This window comes from Leuresthes tenuis, unplaced genomic scaffold (assembly GCF_036924035.1).
Source record: "Leuresthes tenuis unplaced genomic scaffold, fLeuTen1.0.hap1 SCAF_14, whole genome shotgun sequence".
Lineage (NCBI taxonomy): Eukaryota > Metazoa > Chordata > Actinopteri > Atheriniformes > Atherinopsidae > Leuresthes > Leuresthes tenuis.
In genome coordinates this window covers 21,279,358-21,291,833 of record NW_027325368.1, presented here as the reverse complement: position 1 = coordinate 21,291,833, position 12,476 = coordinate 21,279,358, and the positions used below count along the sequence as shown (strand labels likewise).

At 42.5% G+C, this 12,476-nt stretch overlaps 1 protein-coding gene across 1 annotated transcript in view; it reads left to right on the top strand.

Annotated features, from left to right (window-relative positions):
* The first annotated feature begins 2,517 nt into the window (after positions 1 to 2,517).
* The window catches only part of cdh24b (cadherin 24, type 2b), a 159,591-nt gene continuing 149,632 nt past the window's right edge, over positions 2,518 to 12,476 (top strand). The window contains exon 1 of the mRNA XM_072364084.1: positions 2,518 to 2,803. The gene's annotated coding sequence lies outside the window, so the exon portion shown is untranslated. The remainder of the gene's footprint in view (positions 2,804 to 12,476) is intronic.

Sequence of the window (12,476 nt, the reverse complement as noted above, 5' to 3'; positions counted from 1 at the left end):
GGCTGGCCCTGTTATGCTGTGTTTTCATAATAGAGAAGAGCAGTTCCTCTCTCATACTTTTCTAATGGTCGCACATATAACTCTCTCCTCCCTTCTTCTCTCTGTTCTTCAAAGACTTTCTGGTGGAGTCAATCTACAAGTACACTGTAGACTGAAGATACGGGACTTGGAGTATGTGTAATGACTGAGGAGGGTATATCAGCCAAATGAAATGTGTGTGCAGGCAATAATGAGTGCTTGTGTGTGTGAGGTATAATTTATCCTTAAGTGATAAGGATTCGAGGTAATGGCCTTTTGAAATAAGACAATGACGTTAATGCAGATAATCTGATTAACATGAATATAAAAATGTTATCACTGGATTGTAAGGTGATACCCTGGTGCTGATAATGATGTTAATGATGATGATGATGGTGCCCCAGTTGAAGATGCAGGCTAATGATAGAAAAGGGCACTATTTTAAAGACTGACCTGCAGTAATTATTTAGAAATTTAGAAATTTCTTTTTAAATTTTTGTTTTTTTGCACATAATAATTTTGTGTATCCTTGATATCTAAGAAATGTGTGCATTATTATGTATGATCATTACAAAGTTCCTCCAAGTAAAATCCTTAAAGTGACAGTTTTCTACCACCTATTCACATACTTTAATCCTGGTACAACTTTCCAACATGAGATCCTAAATGAAAGCTTTACACCAGGGATGTCCAAAGTCGGTCGTTGAGGGCCGCTGTCCTGCAGGATTTCGATGTTTCCCTGCTTCAACACACCTGGTTAAGATGAAATGGCTCTTTTCAAAAGATTGTTAAGTTCTGCACAAGCTGCTAATGATGCATTGATCTGAACCAGGTGTGCTGAAGCAGGCAAACATCTAAAACCTGCAGGACAGTGGCCCTCGATGACCGGATGTGGACATCCCTGCTTTACACCAACTGACACACATTATTACCATATGAGAGACCAAAGAGATACATTGCCCAAGAGCTCATACTGGCACACACAGACAGCCAGCCCAGTTTCACAGCATATTTAATTCAAAGATTCGTGTCCACAGGCACAATTCTCACTGTTTTTTTTTTGTGTTACTGAAAATGAAAATAACTGCACAGTGTAATAACCTGTAATAGCATTTTGCATCACATTTTATAGGTTCAAAAGTTCACATTTAGAGGTTGGAGGAGAGTGGGATGGCAGTACACACCTTACTGGCCAAAAAAAGTACCATCTTGATCACTGGTGCATTCAAGTTACTTTATTCTGTAAAGTTGCTTTAATATTCATCACCTGTTGCTTTCATGTAACTTCAGTTTGAAATGTTTTTGCATTCCATCAGTCTTTCCTTGTGCTTTTACTCGCTGTTTCATCACTATTTTACACATTGTGTTATTCATTATTAAGTTTAAGAAACATTAAGGTTGATGTGATGTCTTAAAAGTTACTTGGTAAAGGTTAGAGGCTGCATTGTTGTGTGGTAAGTAGCATTGTTGCCTCACAGCAAGAAGGCTCATGGATAGAATCTTAGCCCAGGTTGTGGGTTCAAATTGGAAATCAGACTTTCCAACGTTAGACAGGGGGAAAAAATTAAAGGATGAAAATAAGAATTTGTATTTCCTTGTCTGGACATTTTTTCCATCACACAAAGTGTGAGTATGGTTGGCTCATTTATCTAACTGAAGCCAATTATGTAACTTCTGATAATCTGTTTTTGACAGCAAAACACTTACTAACTTGGAAATAAAGTGAATTCAACATGATTTGAATTTGGGTGGAGATGAAGATGGGAAAGTTTCTTTCAGAGTGAGAAGTTGAAATCAAGTCTGAACGACTTCAAGACCTAAAGAGTCCCTGAAAAAAGTTTTTGACTTGGTTTTGACTTCAGACAGCAAAATGCTCTCAAACATAGAAAAAGACCTTCTCCTTTTAATGTACATTGTAAACTGCCTGCTAAATCCCTTCATTAGATGAATTCTTAGTACTCTGGGAGCCATGCCTCTTGTCACATACTTGATGTCAATAATTTACCAAATAAGTAACAATGCAAAAATCGGACAGTTTTGCACACAGAAACGAATGGCCCTATGATATATCTTTATGTTTTCAAGTTAAAAGATATACCTATGTGGAATACCAGTATTAGCAGTATGCACACTGTAAATAGACAGCAAAGACATCAAAGAAGAAAGTACAACAGGCAACAATGTGAAGGGCAGGCTCTGCTCTGACCATCACCTTTTAGGCAAAATCTTCATTATAGCATTGCTTTACACTTTAAAAAAAAAATCACCAAAATGTGGATTTAACACATAGGCTACTTGCTATGGAGTATTTAAGCCTTTTTGTATAAAGTGGTACTTCGATGTTCGTCTATGATTAAAAACGCTAAAACACCTAAAATACCAAGTAGATATTTGCTAGATTATGATCCCGTTGGTGATCACGATGGTCATGCTGGCGGTGGCTGGTGAATATGAGCCATGATGGACACAGCAGGGTAACAGTGTTAATCACTTCGGAGAGGGAGTAGTGATGAAGAGCTCAAGAGAGCACGAAGACACACAGCCGTGGAAAGCGGTGGGCGTTTAAGAGAAATGTGCCGGGAGATTTTCGAGACTCGTTTTCGTGGAGAAGACAGTAGTAGAGCGGGAGCGAGAGCGTGAGAGAGAGAGAGAGAGAGGGGGGAGAAAGAGACGACCGATAACAACGTTTGTCCTTCTTGGACTCAGATCTGTGACCGGCTGACGGGCAGCGCGAGCGACCGACGGAGAAACTTGAGACAATCACACCGAGAGCCCACACTTTTAGGTAATTTCTGCATTAATTTGTATAAACCCAGATGATGCTGTTAGTATAAGAACGCATGGTTTCCTTTTTCTTTCTTTCTTTTTCTTTTTTGTTTCCTCGGTCAGGCTGACGGAATATCAGACCTAGTTTCCTCTCGCTTGGTATTTGGTGATATTTGCGTGCCTCCCTGACTGCTCTTTGGCATCACTCCCTCCACATGGGATCAAATTTCAAATTGAAATTAAGGTTCGGAGTAGTAAAATAAACTTAACTATCATTCTGTGGATCCTATTTCCCAGTGAATTAGAGGCATGTGCTTAATTCTCACGAGGGACCGACTCCGTGCGCTTCAGCGAGACTCCGACATGTCTGCGGGGTCTGTGACGTTTTAAAAGTATAGAATTTAAATTAAAGAATAAAGATGTACCCTTCAGTCGTTATTAAAATAAACATATCGGAGCCAGTTTCGCAATGGCCGACAGTGAAGATAGAGTCCTGTTTGGAAGTCCTTATGGTAAAAGAGGCTGTCGACCTGTACGTCGCTGGCGCGCAATAATATGAGCGTTTATGTGGGGGAATTTAACCACCATAATAACTGTTTTATAGTCGACACGGATTGATTCCCTTATTGATCCGTTCTTCGACTCGACCACATTTGTCATCTGAGCTCGCCCCAGACCATGAGTTGAGAAGGGATGGGGGGTCACTTTTTGTGCAACTGGACAGGTGCAATATTTTGAAAAATATGTATTTTTCTTTTACGCGTGTGAGGCGATTCCCAACAGACGGGCGCAGCGCCTGACAGACTGTCACAGACGGAGCACCGACACCCCAGGGCAAACATTTTACCTTCGAGCGCGCCCGCACGTGCAAATTTGTCTGCGGTTCGGTGCGTCTTTAATGAGGTTTGTCGGCTTCAAAAACTCCGGCTTAATCTCGTCCATTCATTACGCGCCCCCATAAGTCGCTGATAATAAGTACTTGGCTTCATTACCAGGGGTGATGCTCTTGTGCCTTTGCAAAATCCTCCTCTCCCTTCTTTGCGCGCAGATGTAATAATGTTTGCGTGAGACCCAAAGCATCCACTGCCCTACTGGGAAATACATTTGCTTGGATTTATGACCCGAGTTATCCGGTTATATCGATTATTACAGTCAGCGGTGTACTATATTTTTTCGTGAGAGCAAGAAAAGTGGGTTTGCCATATCTATATATCATTTCTTGATGTTGTATCAAGCCCAATCAGCCTTTGAGACATTTCTGCAGCTGAGGTCAATTCTCAAGTTGAAAATCCTTGGTCTTATAGCTCCGTGTTGATTACATAAAAAACATTATTATACATGAGTGGCTCCCACAGACACACACTCTCATATATGTGTATACATGATGACCCTGAGCGACTATAATGGCTTTGATCAGTATGAGGCATTCTTATGCATATGAAAAGCTTATAAATTAAACATCGCTGTGTGAACACCGAGGCTCTATTTGCTTATGTGTCAGTTTTCTACGATTTCTCTGTAAATGTGTTGCTTTCCTTGAACCAGCGGGGACTTTATTAGGTTCTTCATTTAGATGAAGTCGCAACCAGAAAAACACCCCTATTCTCATTAAGTGAAAGAACGTGTGCCAATCTATGTGTTAGCATTCAGTCAATAGCTGTTCACACCGTGTTTACTCAGATGGGGATTAGAGAGCAAAAGGGAGCTGCAAAGAAGGGCATTGGATGAGGATGGAGAGGGGAGTTTAGGGCACAGAAAGGGATGTGTGTGTGTGTGTGTGTGTGTGTGTGTGGGGGGGGGGGGGGGGGGGGGTGTTGGTAGAGATGGAAGAAAAGGGGAAGTGGATGCAAGGTGTATAGAGGTATTGGGCAGAGAAATTGGAAAGAAAAATGAGAGGACAATGTCGGGAAAAGGTGGAGGAGGTGGTGGTTGTGGAAACAGACAGGTTGCACTGAGTCACTGACTTATGTTGGTGATAAAACTGCCTGGAGAATAGAAACTGGAATGAGAAGTGCTGTTGTTGTGACAAGAGAGAAAAACACCCAAGTCCCATTAGCGTGGATTATTGGCTGTTTTGGCTGGCCGTGTGGAAGTGCTTCAGGATAGATGGTCTTCCACTGAAAAAGAAAAGAGGAAGAAACAACAATGGCAGAAAAAGACAGAGAGGAAGGACATGCTGGATAAAAGGTGTTTGGCTTTGTAAGTTCAGAGGAGAAACTGCAGAGTTGAGGGTGCACTGGGAAACTAAATTTGAATGCAGGTCTTGAATTAGGGTTTTCTTGAACTGCCTTCGCCTGCCCATGTTTCCTCTCTTGCCTGAGGTGGCTTTTAATGGTTTGCCACGATGACAGATTTCTCACTAATATTGTGCCAGAGACTACACTGGCTCTGTTCCTTTGATGACTCAATCAAAGTCCATCAAAAATCTGCCCTCAAAGATGCTACAGATGTGTCCAAACATGCGGATCTCCATTCTATGAAGGGATATATAGCCGCACATGCAACCCTCATGGGGGACATGGTGACTGATCAGTGCATCCTCCATTTTCTTTTGATTCCCTCCTAATGAGAATGAGAGAACCCCCAAGATGAGCACCCATGGGGACTTTTTTCTTTTGTGGCAGTGTGTGCGTGGCAGTTGACATCCGTGTGCCATTCATTAGCTGACATTTCAATGAAATGAATCAGACAACATGGCCTCCCAGGGATTTTCAAGAAGAACAAGGAAATTACTGCTTAGTGCTCAACACATGAACATTCCCTGGGGCCCTAATGCACATACATAAGGCAGGGGCTGAATTCCCAATACGACTGTTTGAAACAGGAAAAGAAACAAGGAGCTTCCAGGATCTTATGTTGCCTCAGATCCTTCTTTTGCTCCCCTCATCCTGCTTTTCAATCATGGGGAAAATAGAATGAGCTGAACAAAACCTTCGGCAGAGTACTTTTCAGCCATCTGAAGGGGGAGTTATAAGGACTATGACTCTGCATGGTTTTGCTCAGAGCTGGATCTCAACTATATCATCTCCAATTACCTACTCAAGGCAACTGACTGACGAGCTATTTTTCACCCACACGTGACGCTTCTTTTATAATCCGGATTGATGTGGAGGATGATGTACGATACCCTTGCTCAGTTTCCTTTGATGGTGATCATGCATCAAAGGAGGGGAAGACACATCATTGCTGATGCAGACTTTTTTAAGAAGGGAAATTCACCAGTGGTTTTACAGCAAGCGTCTCTCAGGAAGTGTGGGAATTAGCTCGAACATCCTTCACGCTTTTTTACATCATTCTTGAATATTGTACTATGCCTCCAGCGTCCCAGGATGAAAGTGAGAGCGGGACATTCTGACCCCTGCCAGCCTCTCCCTGGTGGTCAGGGAGTGGGACAGTCATTTAGAGGAAAAGGCTATGTCTAGCGATGCAGTGTTTTTCCTCTGTGGAAGCCTGTGGGATGGTGCTGCAGACTCTGTCACGGTCTGATTCTCACAGACCAACAACGCTGTTAACTCGTATGCATGTCACATTGCAGGCCTGTGTGGAAGCTGTGGATTCATATATTCACCCACATATTCGTTGCACTTTACCAGTTCATGAAATCATGGTCCTAAAACAGGCAGAAATGTATGAACATGCACATTCTTGTACAATGTTGTGATCTTCCTCAATTTTTCCCCTTTGAACAAGAACTGAAAGTGTGGAGAGGCGTTCTCTTTCTGCTGCCAGCAGGGGGTCTGTATTACTGCCTTAGTGGACTGAATCTTTGAGCTAGATTGGTAGAGGCAAGTCCCAGCTCGGTGGTGGATAGCTGTTTGGATGGGTGGGATGGAGGACGACTCCAGTGGAAAAAAGTACAGCAGCTCGCTCCAGTGGAGACATTATAATACAGGAAGACAGGAGGCTGCCCCAGGCTGAGTGTGTTGGCGGTTTTGTGTGTATGTGTGTGTTCTGTGTATTAACATTTATACCCCTCTGTGAAGAATTGAGAAAGAGAGAGGGCAGGGGAGTCAGACATTGACAAAACGAGAAAGCTTATATGACTGTTGGCTGTGTGTGTGTTGGTTCGAGGCTTGCCTCCACTGGCTGAAGTATTCGAGTGGTGAGCGGGGAAAAGAAAAACATCTTTTCTGAATGAAATCAGCAGACAGAATTAATGTAAAGTTTGGGGATTTCCATTCTCTGGAGTTTTTCATTTCTTAGTCCAAGTTGCCCTCCGTTATGCCTGCATTTAGGTGCAGTAGGGCTGGGTTTTTATGTTTCATTGGAGTTTGGTGGGTGGTTCACATGGCAGTTGTTGATGGCTGACCACAGGCACCACAGACCACCCCCCCCCCCCCCCCCCCCCCAACCCGTTTTTTAAAAGTCTGCCCATCTGGGTATGATTTTGGCTGATTCCAATTTTCATTCTTCCTCCTTTTTAACCTTTTATTTAAAATTCAGCTCTGTTTCCATAATAAAGGATTGACCACTTGATAACACAGATTACAGAACCGTTTTTAAAATCTCCTTTAATCACATCTGAAGATAAAGTTCTCCAGATTCCTGGAGAGGGCTTTTTGTACAAATAGAACATGAAAATGGAAGAGACTGTGTCACACTTTTGCTACAGCTGGATACACAGAGACTAGTGTTACATGTTGAGCTCTCAGGATTGCTTAATGAGACTTTTGTTCTTGCTTGATTTGTTTCTATTGTTTGGCAAAAACAGTTGTATTTTACTAATATTTTGCTTTCGACTAACTGACAGTTTGAATCTGCATGCATTTGATATTTCAGGCGAAAAGACTCTTGCGTATACGCCTATCTCATGTGGGCACAAATGAGCTAAAATGGACATTTTTCCTATCTGACAGTGAAGAACTAGTACAAAGACAACAAGTTAGCCTGTGTTTGTGTGCCTCTGTTCACATTGTGTGTAAACCCACCTACTATATAAATTTCACCTGTGCAGAATCTGATTATTCTGAGAAAAATTGGCCAATGAAGCTGAAACTGGAAATATCATGTCACCAGCTGTTTAATCAGTGCAGCATTAGCTGATAGATGTTATCTTGTGGAAAGTATAGGCAGCTTCTAAAGGAGGAATAGAATCAAGCCTCCAGCTTATGAGAAAATAGTCTTGCAGACATATTGGGAGCCCCTTATTGGAATAACAGTAGGCTCGGCTATTTCTTAAACCACAAATCAGTTGACAGCTTCTTTCATTAGTAGAAACTCAAAACACAACAAAGCTTTATCTTGCTCTAATTTGACCTTAAATTATATATTAATATATAAATATGATATATATTAATGACAACATTTGTTCCAGTTAGCGCTTGCATATCTATTAATTACTTTCGACTGCATTAGGAAAGCAAAGAGGTAACAAAAGTCAGAGTCTTACTTTAATGTTAGAAAATAAAAAACCATGAATTTTTGCAACTTGCCCTACAAGAGCTCGCTCAAAACCCTGCTCACAAGAAGTCATGAGTCATGGTGGTGAGAGGGCAAAAGGTCCACAAGTGAGAAACAGATCAAACAACAGGCATATCAGTCACCCAGGCCAGCTTGCATTACTTCCATATACAAGGATAATGAGGCTGGAATCCATGAGGAGGGTCAAATCTCACCGAGCTGTTCTGAAATGAACGAGGCTACAATTAGAGCCTCTGCTCATAGTTTCTGAAATCATAGTATTGAACGTTAAATGAGATTTTCTCAATTTAGACCTCACATTGATGTGATTAATTTTAAACATGATGGAATAGCAGTTTTCAATTTTACAGCTTTCAGTGGATTTCCATTTACTTGTCCTTATTTCTCAATTCTTGAGCACATATGAAATTGAAAGCAATGACTGTCGCTACTTAAATAATTGCCCCATGGTTTAACACAATTTAGAAAGACTTTAATAAGCTCTGCAACAAAAGGTGCCAATGACTGCAACCGGTACTTTGGAGTTAAATTGATCATTCTCAGAAAATGAACAATTTTTCCGTACAATTGCTTTAGTTTCAGAACTGTTTGCACAGAAGGTAGCGCATCCGTTTTTGTGTGTTTAGTTGCTTTGGTATTTTGGCTCATCTTTATCAAGGCTGCCAAAAATTCAGGTCAAAAGCTGTGCACGCCCCAGGTAAGAGTGACTGCGTAGGTGCTTGGGCTGGTGATAATGTGCATCTGCTCGCCTGTGTGTATCACATCAGCTGCAGATGTATGTGTGTGCATCTGTGTGAGTGGGGGCCATGACAAAAGGAAACCTACAGCATTAGCTGCCACCCCTGACATGGAAGTCCTGTAGGAATTTAGTAAATCCTATTGTAAATTTGCCTTCTCCATGAAGATAATTGGCTTATTCCTGTGTTAAATAGCCGGTCCTGCAGGACACTGACTGGGCTTAGAATGCTCCATGTAGACAGTGTGTCTGTTCCTCTGCTTCTTAGGGACTTAGAGGCACATTACATACTGAATTACTGTATGACAATGATGAACTGATAGCAGCGGTACTCAGCTCTGAGCTCCTGTGCAGACACTGATGCACAGAAGTGCCTTTAAGGGCACATGCTTGATTCCCAAAGGTTGCTCCTCTTAGATACAAGCCTATATGGCTCTTTCTTCTTGATGTAAGAGAAGTATTTTCACAGACAGGCTAGTTTAGGAACAATCTGCACATCCAAGACTTCAGAGCTGCATTTTCCATGCCCCGTAATGCTCTCAATTACTGTTTTTCATGCTCGAGCCTACACAACAGTTTCAGGCTTCTACTGAACTTGGAAGCGGGGAAGGTATTGCTGTAGCCTTTACTAAATCATTATCCACACATCAAACACCATCTGGGTTTCTCTCTGAAACTCAGAAGAAACATTCCTCAGCAGGATTGAGCCCCAAGGAGACACAACAGCTACGTTTGTGTGCGGGCTAACATACAGACGTGCTTACATGTGGCTCTTTTTACATGTGTTTTAACCCCGAAGTAGCTTGGTAACCACACTTAAAGCGGCTGCCTCTTGTTTCTTGGCCTCTGGGCAACTGCTCAGTGATGAACCAGACCCCAGCTGATCCGGCAGCTCCGAAAATGGAGGAAAACACCAAAATGCTCAAACCATAAAATGAGAGATTCAAAGATGGATGAATTGTCAGTGGATGTGCAGCTGCTCGTATTTGTGTGCGTTTGTGTGTGTGTGTATGTGTGTGAGAGAGAGAGAGAGAGAGAAGCTAGAGTTCTTGCATACATAATTCTGGGACATGACCGAAAACTGTCTAGTTAGAGTGCATCAGGAAATGGATGAAAGGGAGAATTCCCTGCACGTGGTGGGAGGAGGAAGACGGCGCTCCAAAAGCTTCATCTGTGTGTGTCCTGACGACTGATCAGTTGAACAAAGACGGCTGAGAGACAGCTACTACGATACATTCTCAAACCAGTGCTCTGTCTCTGTGAAAACATGCCGGACCTGCTGTGACTGAAATGGTTGAAAGCATCTTTTTCGAGCTTTACTGATGATATTGAGCAGATGAAATGGCAGCACCTCAGGGAGGTGTTTTGAAACTAAAAGTACAGAGGCAAAAAGAACTGGTCGTATTTAACTCTGTGTCAAATGATATTGATGGGTACCGTGATTTCTGTTTACATGTGATGTAGTCTGTCATGTTTTGCGTTCGTGCTAACAGCGCTTATTTCGAACTCTCAATCAGATCTCTCTGCTGTCCAAGTGTGTGTGCATCTGTGCATTTTCAGGCCTCTCTAAAATCGTGAGGGGTGAGCCACGGGGCTTGAGGTTCATCAGTGGCGTAATTAATGTAGTGCAGTTCAGTTGTCATGCATGATATTTCAGTGCTGCAATCTACTTGAGAAGGCTTTTTGATGAATGGCCAATTAGAGGGAGACTCCTCGTGCCTGGTGGCTGACTGATCTCTTTTTAATGGCACTCCTGTTTCTTTGATAAAACACAAAATGAATCATCGATACCCTGGCCTCGAGGAGCACTGAGCTCAGAATGTAATTGTAATTGGGTGTGTAGTGGCCGTTTGGGGTCGAGGCTATGCCAGCGTGTGCGTGTGAGCGCCTGTGAGAGCACTTTCGTTGTAATGGTGGCCAGCCCGAGAATCCTCTGATGCGCATGGCTGCTTTTCTGAAGCATTATATACAATTCAGTTGTTATGTGTCATTATAGTTATTCCTGTATCTACGTTATCTACTTTGAGTTATTAGAGGCCCATTTCAGCCATTTTGGATGAGAATGGCAGCTGAATGTGCTAACAGAATAAACACAATCAAGTGTAATGTTCACAGATTTTTGTGTGTGTGTGATTGGTATTTAAGCCCACTTTAATTAGGCGTGGAAAGTTTCCCTCCTGAAAAATAATCCATGCTCAAGCTGCTTTTCTGTGTTTTTGAGGCGTTAATCAAAAAGCCTTACTTGATATGCATAATTAATGCTGAGGAAATAAAAACAGAAGTGGAAAAGAGCACTTCATATTCAAAGAAGTCGAAAGTCACTTTTCTTCTTTATTTGCCAGTTCTTCAAGAGATGGCCGAGATGTGTTTGCTGTTGCTCAGAAGGGGCTGTAATGGCAGCGGAGAGGGGGGTTTGAACTGAAGCTGTGAATCCACACTGTGTGACAATTTGAGCAAACAGCGAGCATCTTCAACCACAGAGCCCACCAGGAGCTATTGGCCCACCCAACGGGCAGCAAAAATCTTGCTCCTTTTTTTTTTTTTTTCGCAGTAAGTCTTAGCTGCTGGAGATTTTTTCGCTTTCACAAACAAACAGAGGTTCGGAATGAGGTTATTAGTGCTGTTTAAATGTCAATGTCTCCCTTGCAGGGGTTCCAGTATTAGGGCAATAATCTTATAAATCTCTGCATGAAACTGCAGGGATGTGTCTCTTGTCTGCCTTTAAATGGCACATCTGGTCTATGTGTACTACCCTCAGCCTCCCCCCTCCAGCTCTGCTGCACTATGTGACGCAGCCTCCAACTGTAATTGCTAAGCAGACCTTTCACATTTGGTCACAATAGAAGCTTGCTCTACAGTCAGGCACTTGGTGAGATACAGAGGGAGTCTTATTTTGTGGATTTAGACTTCATAAACATCATTATCATCTCCCCCGACCTTGGGTTGCTGTGCTGTTCAGCGCCGACCCCAATTTTGTCAGGAACCCTGAATTGTGATCTGTCTGGTCTCTGGGGCAAATGTGCCATCGAGTCAATAAAAAGGACTTTTTTTTTTTTCAGGAGGGGATTGTGTGGTATGACGACACATACATTATGTGTTTCTGGGAGAGGGTGTGCGTCTATGTGCATGTGCTGACTCAGTAATCTTTCTAGCCCGCTGCCCGGAACCGTCAGCATCTTTACCCCCCCTAAACAAAGTTTTCTGACTGTGCCTCTGCCAGATCTGAGCAGTGTAGAACATTAGTGTAACAGCCCACGCTCTTAGACTACAGATTTGTTCTTGAGTGCGCGCCAAACGGCCTCTATATTTTATGAGCCTTCTCTCCACTAACATACCGTCTTGAGACTAATTATCATGGTCGCACTCAAACACAAAGCTCGTTTATTATTGCATTGACATCACATTTGTTTTGGCTTGGCCTACATGGCAGGGATTTCACAGCACCACAGTGGCAGAGCCATGCTTTTGAACTTGACGGAGCATGCTTCAGATGGAGAATCTGTTCCACCGTGCGTCAAACATGGTGTTGGACTGA